The sequence below is a fragment of the Rhinatrema bivittatum genome, chromosome 12 (assembly GCF_901001135.1).
Source record: "Rhinatrema bivittatum chromosome 12, aRhiBiv1.1, whole genome shotgun sequence".
Lineage (NCBI taxonomy): Eukaryota > Metazoa > Chordata > Amphibia > Gymnophiona > Rhinatrematidae > Rhinatrema > Rhinatrema bivittatum.
In genome coordinates this window covers 48,498,274-48,514,564 of record NC_042626.1, presented here as the reverse complement: position 1 = coordinate 48,514,564, position 16,291 = coordinate 48,498,274, and the positions used below count along the sequence as shown (strand labels likewise).

The window sequence follows — 16,291 nt, the reverse complement described above, 5'->3', positions numbered from 1 at the left end:
CCAAACCAGAAGTACTTCCTGTCCCATCTCCTTCTCCTCCTCATTCCCTTCTTCCTGCAAGACCTTCCTGCCCAGTCTGCTCAGTTCCTCAGCAAGCCACAATCTGAAGAGTACACCAACATCCAGAGCTTCTCAAAACTGCGCTCGTGACTCCACAATGCATTTTTCAGATACCCACAATGAATATGCATGAGGTAAATGTGCCTACATTGGAGAACTAGTATATGCAAATTTATCTTATGCACATTCACTGTGATTATCTTGAAACCCTGACTAGCTCTGGGATCACCAGGTTTGAGATGCCCTATATCATACAGGCCAGCAGGTCCTAAGCAAGCAATGTGCTAGAAACAGTGAAACCAAGGTCACTCCTGACCGCTGTAGGACTTAAGAGGACCTGCAGGATACAGCAACCCCATAGGATGGGATGCATAGCTGCCTGGGGAAGGCATCTCCCAAATATTATGTCAGTTGCTGCCCGTTTGTTCAATCCGCAGGGTATCGTGGTGATAGGAAAGGGGGCCCAGACTGCTGCTTTAGGTCTCATGTTTATGGAGGAAGAAGCAGAGATTGCTCTAAGCCACGTGTGCTTGGAGGAACTCACGGGAGATCTAGAGGGTTCTTGCATGACTCTGTGATGCCAAGTCTACCAGAGGTCAGACTCTTCTTACCAGTACCACATAAGATAAATACAATTGTTCAAGATTTCTTGAAGATCTTTCTAGCAAGATCCCAAGAGAAAAGATTCATTTCTTCAGGACTCCTGGGCTTTAAACTTAAGAATAAACACAGGCCCCTGAAATAATTTACAGAAATTCAGAACATAAATGGCAGAGAAAGAAAACATGGCCCATCCACATTTCCTACTCATCTCTAATCCCCTCCTCTCCTTCTTGGATTCTGATACTGTCCTTGCTTCTACCATCTTCCACAGGAAAGCTGTTCCATGCATTTAGCCTTTCCATGCAGAAGTATTTCCCTAGGTTGCACCTATCTACTCCTTTTTACCTCAGCCCATGACCCCTCAATTCTAGAGCAGTGGTCCCCAACCCTGTCCTGGGGGCCCTCCAGCCAGGTCGGGTTTTCAGGATATCCACAATGAATATGCATGAGAGAAAATTTGCATGTTATAGAGGCAGTGCACTCTCTAGCATGCCCTGTTTCACTTACCCAGTCAATATCGGGGTAATTGAAATCTCCATTACTGCACTACCACTTTGGTTAGCTTCCCTAATTTCTCTTAGCGTTTCAATATCTGTCATCATTTTGGCCAAGTGAATGGTAGTATACTCCTTTTGTTATACTCTTCCCCAACACACAAGGGATTTCTACCCATAAAGATTTGATTGTGTATTTAAGGGCATGCAGGATCTTTATCCTGTTGGACTCTATGCCATCGCAGACATAATGCACCACCCACCTCCCAGTTGCTCCTCTATGTCACTGTGATATCATTTGTACCCTGGTAAAGTACTGTGCCATTGGTTATCCTCCTTTCACTATGTCTCTGAGATGCCAGTTTAAGTCTATGTCATCATTCACTGCTATACATTCTAATTCTCCCATCTTACTTCTTAGACTTCTGGCATTAGCATACAAACATTTCAAAGTGTGTTTTTTGTTTGTATTTACATTCTGCTTTTCAGTTGACAGGGATAAATTGGAATCTTTTAGCTCAGGTGAGTTTTTAATTATAGGCACTTGGACTTCTTTTCTTATTATTACAACCTCTCTGTTGAGATGCCCTAACTCTAATGCTTCATTAGTATTCTTTGAAGATACTTCCCTCTGAACCATGTGCTGCTGAAAGACTGTCAGCTTTCCCCTTTGTTCCAATTTAAAAGCTGCTCTGAAAAAGATCTGGATGTCATAGTTGATAATACATTGAAACCTTCGGCTCAGTGTGTTGTGGCGGTCAAAAAAGCAAACAATCTTATTAGTTATTAGGAAGGGAATGGTAAATAAAATGAAGGATGTCATAATGCCTCTGTATCACTCAATGGTTAAACCGCATCTTGAATACTGTGAGCAATTCTGGTTGCCTCATTTCAAAAAAAGATATAGTTGCACTGGAGAAAGTACAGAGAAAGGTGACCAAAATGATAAAGGGGATGGAACAGCTCCCCTATGAGGATAGGCTAAAGAAGTTAGGTCTGTTCTGCTTGGAGAAGAGACAGCTGAGGGGGGATATGATAGAGGTCTACAAAATCATAAAAGGACTTGAATGGTAAATGGGAAACATTTACTCTTTTGGATAATACAAGGACTAGGGGATACTCCATGCAATTAGCAAGTAGCACATTTAAAACAAATAGGAGAAAATTAATTTTCACTCAATGCACAATTAAGTTCTGGAATTCGTTGCCAGAGGATGTGGTTAAGGCAGCTAGTGTAGCTATATTCTTTTTGGGATGTGGTGATCTGTACCCACTGCAGCCTACTCAAGCAATTTCCTCTTGTTTAGATCTGATCCGGTGATCCACCAGCTTAAAAAAAATGATCTCCCTGTTTTGGACTCAGCTGAAAGCATGAGGTCTGATCAGAGTTCACCAATACTGTAGGGACCCCATATGAAACCTGGTACACAGAACCATCTCTAGAACACACCATAAATCTCAGGCTCCATAGGCCAAGACTGACAGACAGAGACCAACTCTACAAGCTTGGAAGAAGCTGTCCGCGGGTAATACCAGTCCCAGATCAGTACAGACTCTCACTCCTCCTTGTGATGGGTCCAGAGATTTCTCATCCCAACTGATATTCCTTCTGTGCCGTTACAATAAGGCAGTCACCTTTTTATGAGCTTTGTAGCACTGCAGAAACATCTGTCCCTTCAAACATATTTCACTCTGGAATGGAAAGACATCCTGAGCTCTGGGGACTATAGGGGATAAAACTTCCTTTTTTGCTCCTACAGCAAGCCTGAAATACTTCCGATGACATCTGGCATCATACAGATGCAAAGAGCACAAGAAGTCCCTTGGACAGCAAAAAGCCGAACCTGCAGAGATCTATTCAGTTCCATAAAATCCAGAACAGGTCTGAAGGCTCCAGACTACTTATAAACCTTTGTGCCATACTGACAAAAGGCCTATGTTTGTATTCTCATAAAGTAATTCAGAATCTGCCAAGGCACTGCAGCCTTCACCTGTTCCTGGGGAATTCCTGAGAAGCCTAAGACATTACTAATCCCTTTCAAATGATGTCCAGGATCCATTATCTGCAATCTTTTTTTTTTTAACCCCAGACTGGGAAGTTCTACAGCCTCCCCGCTTCTCACATTCAGTCCCTCTGCCTGCCTTTGTTAGCAGGGATTCTCCTTTGCAGATTACCTCCTGTGAAAAGGCCAGCAGAAGCCAAACCTGGTCCCCCTGGGGAAACAAAACTTCTGTATTCCTATCCAGACCCGTACCGTGGCTGGAGGGCTCTCTTTCTTTAAATCACTCCTTAACCAGCTTTCGAGCAGAGGGAAAAACAGATTTTAACCTCCAAATGAGATCTCAACGTACTTGTGACTTGGACGGACACTTGGGAGACAGGATATTGTACTTGATAGGCTCTTGGTCTGACCCAGTATGGAGGATAGTCCGACTGTTGGAGAACACATCCACCAATTTTGCTGCCATACTCCTAGCTAATAAGGATGAGAGAATATCCACTCTAGGCCTCCTGTACATCCTCACACTGCAGGGTGATGACAGGTGAGGAGGGCAATAGCCAGCAGGTGAGGCGGCAGCTCATGCACGGGCTCTTTTCTTGGATCTTGGCGATGGCCAACTCAATGCAAAGATTTCAGGATGGGGAAACCCCTCCCCCTGAAAACAGAGTTACAGAGTTCACAGGAATGATACCTGCCGGTGAAAGGGGCTTCATAGGAATAACCCCCAATAAAGCAAAAAGAGAACACAACTTTACCATGGAAATGGGAGGTGGCCGTATCCTAAACAAAAAAAAGCCACTTCAGCTGAATGAGTGGCCAGCCCCAGGATATGTTATCTAGCCTATACACAAGAATTGCTTTGCCCCAAAACGTATTATGTATTCAAATTTTAATGTGTTTTATTTTGTAATCTATATTTATGAAACTGCAGACTGCAAAATACAACATACTAAACTCTGTTGCTAGGCTTCTATCTGGCATCAAGATTCAGGAACATATAACTCCCGTTTTACAAGCCTTACATTGGCTTCCCATAAAATAGCACATCACATAAGTTATTAATGATGGTCCACAACTCGCTAAACTGTATTGCAAGTCCATGAATTAACGCCATTCTAAGAATTTATACTTCGTTTGGCCCATCAAGGCCTTCTCGAAATACCCTCATTTCCAAAGGTGCACTTTGCTGAGGCTTGTCTTTTCAGAAAGCACTAAAGACCCACCTGTTTAAGGAAGCTTTTGGCAAAAGCTCTTAATACCAAATTGGAGTTCATCAGTATTGTACTTCGTTTTATTCTTTCACATTTGGTATTTGTGTTTTATAGATGATGACATTTTATCCTTTTAAGTTTTTGTCGTTTGTCTTTATGTTATTATATTATGTCTGTCTTAGTATGGAATCCGCTATGCACTGTGGATATCTACAGAATCAAGATCTTTTAAATAAATAAATAATTCCATTTATCGTAAGCAGCTCCGGGTGGTTGGATGGGACTAAAAGGATGAAACGTAACTCAGACCATAGGGCCATCCACAGCTCCCGCTCAGCTTTATAGCTCTTTTTTTTTTTTTTTATCTGCGCTTGTCCCATGCTCTTGAATTCTCCATTGGGAGGCTGCTCCATGCATCCACCACCCTTTCTCTAAAGAAATATTTACTTCTGTTAGTCCTACCCCTTTACACCCTCATCCCATATCCTCCTTTCCACTGAAAGAGGCCTGCTTCCTGTGCATGTCTCCTTAAAGGTATTTGTGTCTGTCTATCATATTTCCCCTTTCCTCGAGGTACACCTTTAGCTCTTTAAATCATCTGTCCAATATGCTTTATGACAAAGACCGTGGACCTCTGCAGTAGCTGCCCTCTGGAATAACTCTATATTCCAGAACTGCACACGATACTCTGAACGAGGTCTCACCAAAGACTTATGCAGAGGCAATATTACTTTTCCTACTGCCTATTCCTCTTGCTGTCTCCCTAAGAATCCTTCTGGCTTTTGCATCAGCAGATATCACCCCCAGATCCCAGTCTTGCCTTGTGCACAGAACTTTGTCCCCTATACTGTAGTGTTCCCTTGAGGTTCTGCAAATTTTAGTATTAAATCTTGGCTGCCAAACTCTAGTTCAGGGTGGCCAACTCCAATCCTCAACAGCCACAAACAGGCCAGGTTTTCAGGAAACTCACAATCAATATGCATGAGATAGATTTACATACAGTGGAGGCAGTGCATGCAGATCTTGCATGTGCACTCTCAGTGTGGATATCCTGAAAACCAGGTCTGCTTTTGGCTCTTGCGGATCCGAGGTGGCCACCCCTGCTCTAAACCATGCCTCAACTTCACTAGATCTCTCCTCATAGCTTCCAAGTGTCTACCCTGATGTAGATTTCAGTATCATCCACAAAAGGCAAACCTTTCCAGACAGCCATTCCTCCATATTGCTTGCAAAATTGTTGAACAGAACCAGACCAAAAACGGATTCCTGCAGCACAACACTGGTAATCCCCTCCCCCCTGGGAATGAACTCTGTTTACCATAGCTAGGGCACTCTCTTCATAAGTTTATGAAGGAACGATGCAAGGAGTATGCAATTCTCGCACAACTGAAAATCACTCTTGCACAGAGCTAAGATGGGTTGTCTTGGACATTTCATATCTATCTCACCATGAAGGGGGGGGGGGGGATTTAGATCCCCGTCTGATTTGTCACACACAATGCTGGATTTATAAATTAAATAAAATGTCTTCATTTGGGCTCAATAAGAAATTGGACTGTTTTTCTTGGGGTTGGACAATGGTGAGACTGGTTGGACATTGGTGAGGCAGATGGTCATGAGACTGTTGGCATTTTATTTCTGAGTATTTAAAGATGGCAATTTCCCTTCCATTCACGGCACTCTCTGTTAACAGGTATCCTGAAGCAGTATTTACGAAACATCAATGTCAGGATCTGTTTCAGAAGAATAAAATGGCTGATGAGTCTTTTAAAAAAATAAAAAGTGGTTTATGAATCTAAAAGAAGAGCCTCAGGTTCTTTTTGCAAGCAAAGCGATTTTGTTTTATTTTTTAATGTTGTGAATATCACTTTGAACTGTTCAGTTGTATTTGGCATTATTTAGAGACAAGGTGTTACAAAATTACAAAGTTTTTTTTGGCAAATAAGGTGACCAGTAAGGTGGCTTAAGATTTTTATGCCCCTGGAGACTGGATGCCAATCGTTAAAAATGTTCTGACACTGAAGTTCTCGTTCAAAAACCAAAAACGTATCAAACTTTGGTATAAGATTAGGGGGACCATCCCCACTAGCAAAAGCCTTTGGCATGGATTTCTCTCCCTGTGGGAGACTCGTCACTCCCATCTGTGATGTAATAATGTTGTATTTATGAAACGTCATCATCACAACCCGACTAGTGACATTACGGGCAGGGGGATAACATCTTTTCCAATTCTATCATCAAAAGGAGAATAAAAAGGCCACTGAAAAGCATTCCCACCACCGTGCACAGTGGGGAAAACAAAGACAGCAGGAACACCTTATTATGTCCTCTGCCCAGCACCTCTTTAGGGACTGTTTGGAGTCAGATTACAACTCTTTAGACATTTAAAGTGCACCAATAGCACAACCGATGCCTTTCTGTACCATAAACACAACAAGAGAGAGAGAGAGAGAGACTCCCAGCAAACCATGTAATGCTCTGACCAGGAAGCCCTGTGGAGGGGAAAAGGGAGGAGCACCAAAGACTGGATTTATCCCAAAAGGCAGCAGGAATTAAATGCTTCCTGGATGAGTACTGCAATGGGAAACAACACATACACCCTTAGGAGAAGCAGCAGCTTCACAAAACTAGATTACAATTTGCAGGCCAATTGAACCTAACCATCTCCCTTTCCTATCCGCAACACCGCAAACCCCCCGCACCTGTTCTCCAGCTCACTCTCCTCACCAAGGCCAGCTCTAGGGCAAGTGGCGCCCTGGGTGAAAAGCAAACACCCCCCCCCCCCCCACGCACCGATGATGGCTGCCCCCTCCCAATACACACACACAAAGCATTCCCTGGTAGTCTCGTGGCTTCCCTTGCCTGGACCCTCTCTTACTTAAAAGACAACTCACTGGTAGCCCAAAGCGCCCCCTCACTCCAAGCTAGCTGATGCCATTTTGGAAAACGGTGTTGACAGGTGCGAAGTGGCCGCCACTAGACCACCAGGGAATCTTCTTGTGGTGTGGGGGATTGGAAAGGAAGCCCTGCAGTCACAGCTGGACTCTCTTCAGCTGTGGCGGAATGGGTGATGCTGGGGGTGCCCAGAGCACCACTCGGCTCGCCCTACCCAAATGCCGGCCTCCACCCCTCCTATTCCTATGATCCAGAATCTGCTGGACAGATCCTATGCTTTCTCGAATTCCAATACTGCTCTGCCCTTGGAGACCGTTCCGTGCACACGCCCGCTCTCTGTGAAGAAATACTATCGTTACGTTACTCCCAGCTGCCTATTCTAGAGCTTTGTTAATCTTCTAACAAAACAAAATATCTGCCGAGGCTCTCCATTCCCAAGGCTCATAAGGTAGATCCTGCACATTTGGCCCCCACCCTGTCACCAATAACCTATTCAGAAGCATTATTACCGCTAGAAATACCTCACCCTATGCACTCCAGCCTCCCTCTGGCTCATCCAACATATTCACCCTCCCACATCCTTCTGAGAGCCTATCAAAGAGACTCCAACATGGGGATAGAGGGGGGGGGGGGGGGCTGAACAACCCCCCCTCCCCCAAAAGGGCTCCTGAAATCACAGAGATCTTTTAAAAGGACTATTTGCTCTTTACAAAGTCACAGAACACCTTTACCTGGCTTTGCCCATCTCTATCCCATCTACTTAGGCTTGGCCAGGTAGAAATGTCCCTTAAACATTAAAAAGGGATACATTTCAGAAACCTGCCTACATGCAAGGCATGAAGGGGGGGGGGGGGGTGTACTCTGCACCTCCTTACCTAGCACCTGCTATATCCACGGGGGAAACTACATAATTACAATAATGCACCTGTTACCTCCACCAACCCAAACCCAGCCATGGGATTCTCCTTTCCACCGCAAGTAAGTGTACATGCGTTGTGAGAAATGCTCAGATTTTTATATGCTAACTCCCCAAGCTACATACTTGGGTTCTTGGAGAATTGTTCTGAAAACATTTACAGTTACCGATGCAGATTTCCCATTGCAGCCAGAGAGCCCTGATACTTGCAAAGGGTCTTGGGACAGCGTGGATGTTATCAGGATTCCCAGGAACAGAATAAAAAGGCTGCACGCAAAAAAACTACTACACCCTCAGCTCTGTAGGATCGGTGCATCCAGTGGTCAGCTTCCCCTATCCAGCCACACCAGACACAACCATGGGAAGTCCCCCTACCCCACCATAGCCACTCGTCCAAAGTCCTGCAGCACCACAACTCCATGTCTTGCAGAGTTATATCAATGATGTGAGCACTCCGCAAATTTTCTGTTCCTCTACCCTTGTGGGAAGGCCTGGAAGTACATAAGAAACAGGACATCCCCTATCATCCCCTTCCAGCAGTCATGGTTCAGGGGTGCCATCCCTTTTATATTAAATAGCCTCTGACTGACCTACATGCCATAAATTTTTCCAATTCCTCTCTGGAGCCAGTTTTGCTATTTGCCTCCGCAGCGTCCTCTGGTTAGATGTCCGACCTTGGGCTTGGTTTATACCTGATGCCCGGTCGTGTCACTGGGTGCCTGTCTCCTAGCTCCTGTACTATGAGACTTTCTCCTCGCCTTCCCTGATTTTACACGCCTCAGTCCCATCTCCTCTATGGTCTCGTCCAGGTCTGGTTATGTGGAGTCGCTCCTCATACGGAAGGGGGCTCCAAGAGCTCTGATCACGTTTGAAACGCCTCTCAGTACCTTTCCTGGGTGGTGCGCCGTCCTTTCTGAGATGGGGGCGACCAGCACCACACAATGGCAGAAGTACATTTTCCAGTTTGTTTGTAAACCCCCTCTTAACAATTCCTCTTACTCTGCCCTCCTGACTAACGGCTGCGCACTGGGCCTATGATATAGGGGTCCACAGTAACCCCAGGATCTCTCCCACTCCCTACCCCAAGTGGTAATGGTCGGGAAGAGAACCCACTACTGTCTGAAGTCAGTCTTGGTTTCCCCATGTATCTTACTTTATACTTCCCAACCAGTGTGCAGCAGCTGCAGTCTTCACTTGCTATTTTCTTCCTGGCCTGCAGGATGTCCTCCTGCCAGCAGGGGGCATCAGAGGGTAGCGTTTATCTGCAGCTGCTCCTGTTTTCCCTCCTCTGCAATAGAAACTGCATTTGCCCCTGTAGTTTTTGTTGCCAGACCTGCTGCCCTGTACAGTTCTAATTGCAGAGGGGAAACTGGCAGAGGAGGAAGCAGCAGCACTAACGCTGCTTGCAAACTATTTCTGTTCCAAGACAGGGTGGGGGGTGATGATGAGGTTTAAGGGTAGGGAGAGGGATGGAGTAAGAAAGAGGTGATTATGATGCCATGGGTTGGGGTGGGAGAGATGGAGAGAGAGGAAAGGTGATGATGATGGCAGGAGGTGGGAAGGAGAGGGAAGAGAAGAGAAAGTGATGAAGAAGCTGGTGGTGTGCCACAATGAAGTGAACCCTGTGCCAAGGAACAAAAACAACAACAAAAAAAGGCTGGCATCCACTGGTTTATACAAATATCCATCTGCCTTTTTATTGCCCCCTTGCTCTACTTTGGGAAATGCCTTTGTAGCTCTTCACCAGGAATGAAAATAAAATATATTCCAGGTCACCCAGATGCCTAGAACTCAGTGCCTGGCACCTGCTGGAGGAGCCAGAGGGGAGGGGAAAGGATGGGGAGGAGCGGAGCAGCAGTGGCCCTGAGCCAGTAAAATGGCAGCCAATGGGGCAGGAAGAAACACAGGCAACCTCCGCAAGAAGGCAGAGCCAGGTAAGGCATCAGTAGCCAGGGTGGTGAAGAGTGATGGCAGCTCTGGGACAGTATTAGGCCAGGAATCAGTAATGCTGACAGGGGCCGGGCTGAAAGCAAGCAGCCGCCAGTCTGCAAAAGAGAGGGAAGTGGGGAGAAAGACTGGGACGAGAGGAGAGCAAAAGCAAAAAAATATATATAAGATTAAGAATAAAAAGTAACTTTTTTCACTCCTGCTCTTCACTAATAACCTTTAGTTTGGATTATCCATATCTGCAAAACCTTACTATCTCACTGCTTACTCCCTTTCCCAGATTGTTTGATCAGCACTGGCCCCAGCAGATCCTTGCAGGACAACTCTGGTCACCTTCCTCCACTGGGGGAAATGACCCTTTGGCTCCTCTTCCCCCACCATCCAATGCGCAGTGAACTCCACCTGCAAGTTTCTGTTTCTATTTTTGTCTATTAGTAGCTTTTAAATCTTTAGCAAAGAAGCATCTGGCTTGTGGTTCAAGGACTTACTATACTTCTACTTGCAATTTTGCAGTTCTTGTGTCAGTTTCCCTCATTTGGGCAGAGCCTTTGCTGTTTGAACATCTTTTCTTTTAGGTATCCAGTAGCTTCCTCCTCTCCACACTGGCTTTTGCTCGGAGTGCTTAGTATCTTGGTATGACTGGTGGTATACATTTACTTTGAGCCTCTAATATACAGACTCTGAACGGATTGCATGAAGCCCTCATACATTACCGTAATTGTCTTTATAATTGCCTGCCTGATGTCTGCTTTCCCCTCTCTAAAACAAAATTATTTTTGTGGTGTGCTCAGTTTCTCCTGTGAGAATGCCTCCTTTAGAACATTAAAAAAAAAAAAAAAACCATGGCAGGAAAGGACTATTTGGCCCACCTAGTTTGCCGATTTCTACCTGTCTCCTGTGTCTTCACATATCTTATTCAATCTGTGCTCTTCTCCCTTTCTGTCTGCTCCGTCAGAGTTCCATTTGCGATCACCTCCACTGGAAATCTACATCAGGTGTCCACCACCCTCTCAGTGAAAAGTTTCTATTTCTTATGAGTTCCCTCCTTTTATTTTCATATAATGGCCCCTTGCCTTGGAGCTTCTCATTCTATGGAAAATGTATCATCTGGTGCTTTCTACTGAAGCCTACTATGATATTTGAATGTTGGTATCCAATCCTTCATTCTCTTAAGAAGAAATGTTGGTATCCTTCCACTTCATTCTCTTAAGAAGAAAAACTCTGGCTCCTTCAAGTCTCTATGCCAACCCTCAAGAATAATACTCTCCATACCGTAAATTGCCAGTTGGATTCTTGCGACGTGTTGCTCATTGGAGCCGACAGAAGCTTTGGAGAGAGTGCAGGAGTGAAATCCCTGTGGCTGTCCTGCCACCGCCCCCCCCCCCCCACTACCTTTTCAAACATCACTGCAAAGCTCCTATTGGCTCTGATGAACAGGTGGGGAGGGGAGGGAGGGGGGGGGGCAGGGCACACAGAGTAGAAGCATAGGGTATGCAAGTCAGGACTGCATATAAAATTAAAGAGGTGCTCTATACGTGGCTCATTAAGGGCAGGCCAGACAATTCTGGTGACCCTCTTTTGACCTGCCTCTACTTTGTCAATGTCCTTTTTGTAAGACGTATGTCTCTAGAACTGAAGCCAGTAACTAGCCATCTCTCTCCTTATGTAGTCACCCACACTATTAGCTTTCTTAAATGCGTTGTCATACACTGGCTGGCTACCTTGAGGTCACAAGAGATAACAACCACTAGGCCTCTTTCCTGATTGGTGCTTGCCAAATCTTATCCTCCAAAATATTAATTGGTGCCTGGATTTCTGCACACCAAACGCGCGATTGCAAATTGCGCTGGTTTACAGCACCGTTGCCAAATCCTTGATTGTCCATCCAATTTTCCAAATTCATCTTTCAAATTTTATCTATCCGCCCTGTTGTAGAGTTTCATATCATCGATACTACGGTCACTGCTACAGTTACCCCCTGGACTAGGCCTGGATCAAGAATGGCTTCACCTCTGCTGCTCCAAAAGAGGGCCAGTCATGAACAGCACCTAGGAATTGTACCTCTACGCCACACCCAGAGAAGAGTGCCATTACTACTGCATTAGCTGCTTTTGAGCGTTCCTTGTTCAGAGAGCTCACAGACCAAAAATCTCTTGTGGATGTAGAGCACTTCTGTCAGTAAGGATTCTGTGGTGGTGGTTTCAGTCCGCCCTTGGATCTGTTTTGGTTTTTTTTTGGGTGGGGGGGGGGGGGTTCACTCTATACTTTAACAATTGGCACTACCCCTGCCCCCAAACAACCTACTCATGTCTAGACAATGACTTCCTCCTCTGTATTGCCGTATCGAGTTAGCTATCATCTTTCCATTGGGTTTCTCAACTGCCTCTTATAACCGATGTCATATAAAACCAAGAAATTTTAACTCACTGACAATATTTTAAATTTATATAGAAGTACTTGGAGGCTTTATCTTCTGTCCCCTGCTTAGCTGGGATTCTAGTGTTGACTTGGGACAGGCTACATTCGCTCTACCTTTCTGGCTCATTTCCCATCCTCTGCAACACCAGAGTTGCCATATCGTCCCCTAAGCCTAAAGGGTGCATCAGCTCAAGCATGTGCCATTCCCCCAAAAAATCTTTGATCTGTCTACCTTAGTCTATCAGCTAAGATGGAATCCATCCTTTCAGGACCTAGCCCCTCTATCCGGTCTCTATCATACACAGAGTCCTTGCACCTCTGCTTTTGTTTGGCTATAAACTTTCTATTAAAAAAAAAAAATGGACATTTGCATTTTCCTAACATTTTCCCCAAAAATATTATTTGCAGAACATATTTCTGACATTGTTCTATGGGCCTGGTTTTTCTAGATGCATGAATCTTTTGCTTCATTTTCCCTCCACCCATCTCTGCAATCTGTAAAAGGAGCTGGTCTCCAGCTTCCCCCCCTCAACAAGCAACAGGGAAGTGTGCATCAGCTGTCACAGATGCAGTCATAAACACCTAGGCCTGGAGTCTCCAGACCGAAACCACAAAAGTGCTCTGCTCTCTTGCCCACTCCCATTGATACTGCCACCCCTCCATAACCCACCCCCAGACTCAAAAAGCCAGGGGACTAGATCCTCATTCCCTTCCAGCGAGCTGCCATTCACAGTCTTCGCCCAACAGACAGAAGAAAAGTATCTGCAGACGTCAGCTCTGCTGGCAGTGCAAAGGATTCTCAATTATGACCAAAGAAAGATAAACACCTTGAATAACCAGTAGTTATCTGTGCAGCAGGGGGTTATAAGTTGGGACAAATAGGGGCCCCCTCTCTACCCTTCTTCCAACCCATATTAAACAATAAGCACATGGCCTTACACCCCTCAAAGTATCAGTTCTTATCCTGGTCTTCTCTGTACCACAGGCACATCACACACTGCTGCTCTCATCACATGATATGATGTATACTGAGAGCAAAAAAAAAAAAAAAAAAACAACCTCTGATATCAATGACGAGGGACAGGCCAGAAACCTGCTTGGACACTCAGTGTTAATCGTGGAGGAACCTGAAAGCCAGGCTGGGGCCTGTACCTCCCACAGATGTAAGGAGTGGGAACAGATCCCAAAACCAGGGGCTCCTGGCCCTGCCTAGTAGCGAGCATAGGGAAGATCTCTTACAGATCATAAAAACAAGCAAGGGGAAGAAAAAAACAAAACAAAACAGACCAACTCCAATTACTGTAATTCTGCACTTAGGAGCCTAAAGCTCCTTCCCTGCCATCTCCTCGAAAGACAAAATTAAAACCATAACCAGGGCAAACCTTTATCCAGTTCAGGTAAACTCGGGGGGGGGGGGGGGGGGGGGGGGGGGGGGGGAGGGGGGGGAGGTGGGAAGATACCAAACGTAAGGTGCTCCAGAAGGGTGAGTGAAGTACAAGATTAGAGAGGGTGAGAACATGAACACGCAGGACACTAAAAGGTACCAGACACTACTAAACCTGGCAACGCTTGGCAGGGCCCCCAGAGACCACCCCCTCCCCCTGCACACACAGGTACACAGACGTGCAGAAGTTGTCTGCCATCTTTACTGGCCAGGCCCCTGCCATTCATGGCATTTTTACATCTACATTTCTGTATTCCTTCACAAGGGATGCCTTGAAAAGCTTCATAGGTGCAAATCTTACTCCCATACACGAGCCATACATCTGTAAGTACACACAGAGAGACATCACCCTTTTACTCCAGGGGTTGGAAGAGGCAGAATACAGATACTCCAATTTCATGACATTAGAACAAGAGCTATGGGCAGGAGAGAGAGAGAGGAAGGGGGAAAACTCTTTTGGAAGTTTGAGAGTCTAAAGATTCCAAATTAGAAGTTTCTGGTTTACAGCATTAAATTCCGCAAGAATCGGCAACAGCAGCAGAACAAACATCAACTGTGTGTCAAAGCACAGGCATGACCCCCTCCCCCCCCCATACACAAATGTTATACACAAAACATTAAGCACAATTCAGTCTCCTCCTCCCAGCAGAGCAGGAAAGTCACATGGGGGGGGACACCTTCCCCTCCTCCAACTCTGACCCCTTTATTCTCTCCTCCTTCCCCCTCAACTCTGACCCCTTTATCCTTCTCTCCTCTCCAGCTCTGATGCCATACACCTCTCCTCCTTCCCCCCCCCCCAACTCTGACCTCTATTACACCTCTCTCCCCCTTCCCCCCACTGACCCCTTTACCCTTCTCTCCTCCCTCCCCTGACTCTTATATACCCCTCATCCATCCCCTCCCAACTTTGACCCCTATACATCTCTCCTCCTACCCCATTGTCCCTTCTCCCCCCCACTCTGACCCCCTTTATCCCTCTCCCCCTCCCCCTGACCCCTTTATCCCTTCCCCTCCCCCCTGACCCCCCTTTATCCCTCTCCTCCTCCCCCCCACCTGACCCCCTTTATCCCTCTCCTCCCCCCAACGCTGACCCCCTTTATCCCTCCCCCCAACGCTGGCCCCCTTTATCCCTTACCCCTTCTCCCCCAACGCTGACCCCTTTATCCCTCTCCCCTTCTCCTCCCCCCAACGCTGACCCCTTTTTCCCTCTCCCCTTCTCCTCCCCCAACGCTGACCCCTTTATCCCTCTCCCCTTCTCCTCCCCCAACTCTGACCCTTTTTGCCCCACCTAGTTCAAACCCTTTAATCTCTTCTCCTCCCCCCCCCCCCCAAAAAAAAAAACGGTCTCCCGTATCTCCCCCCCGCCCCCAATCTCTGCCCCTCCCCGCCCGGGAACAAAAACAGCAGAGCCAGAGCGAAGCCTCGGCCAGGATAAGAAAAACGTCTCATTACAGCAATTAAAATAAATGCTCAAAGCCCAACAAGAAGAAACAAACAAACGCCAGCGCACGATCCCAGCAACGCTGGAGAGAAGCGGGAAAGTCGCGGTAATAACGAGAACAGCGCGCTCTACCCCAGAATAAGGCTGCGGCCACCCCCCTCCCCTTCTCCCCCGCAGGACACTCACCGAGCTCGGCCGAGGCCGCCGCCGCCGCCCGCCCGGGGGGGAGGAAGCAGGGAGGGGGGGAGAGAAATCCGCATCCAGCGGTGAGGTGGGGGGGGTTGGGAGGGGAGGGAAGAGCCGAACAAAGGCGGCGGGGAACGCCCGGACCTCGCCGCTCTCAGCCCAGCGCCGCGCGGAAAATGGCGGGCTCCGGCTCCGTCTTTTCTCCCCCTCCACTAATGTGAACCTGACAAAATACAGCGAGGAGGAGAAGGGCGGGGGGAAGGGAGGAGGGAGGGAGCGCCGCTGCGTGCACCCACCAGCCGCCGCCAGAGGGCGCCGTTAGACGTTCTGGCGCCGGCTGCCGCCAGAGGGCACCGTGGCGACCCCATGCCATCGTGCGGTTGGCAAAGAAGCTGCCGGAGCCGGAAGCGGCATCCGGTGCCCCAGGAAAGAAAAGCAAGCTGTAATGTGCGACGCTGTACCTGCCTTCGTATTACTTCATCGCTAAGGACTTAAAATCATTGGATCGCTTATAATGTCGCATATACATCCATTATTTCAGACTGCAAAAGTAGAATGTACAGTAGTTACTAACTGGGAATTTGTGTTCCATTTAGGACAAAGATCTTTTTAGGTACCCCCCAAAATGCGGCTTTCCAGCCCGTAAGGTTCATCCTCAGGCAAAAAGTCTTGG

At 46.8% G+C, this 16,291-nt stretch overlaps 1 protein-coding gene across 5 annotated transcripts in view; it reads right to left on the bottom strand.

Moving 5' to 3' along the window:
• The window catches only part of KANSL1 (KAT8 regulatory NSL complex subunit 1), a 128,845-nt gene that overhangs the window by 104,828 nt on the left and 7,726 nt on the right, over positions 1 to 16,291 (bottom strand). The window contains exon 1 of one of the 5 annotated variants that reach the window (XM_029572628.1): positions 15,619 to 15,875. The exons of the other annotated variants lie outside the window; for them this stretch is intronic. The gene's annotated coding sequence lies outside the window, so the exon portion shown is untranslated. Of the gene's footprint in view, positions 1 to 15,618; positions 15,876 to 16,291 lie in introns of those variants that run through there. 5 annotated transcript variants of the gene reach the window in all.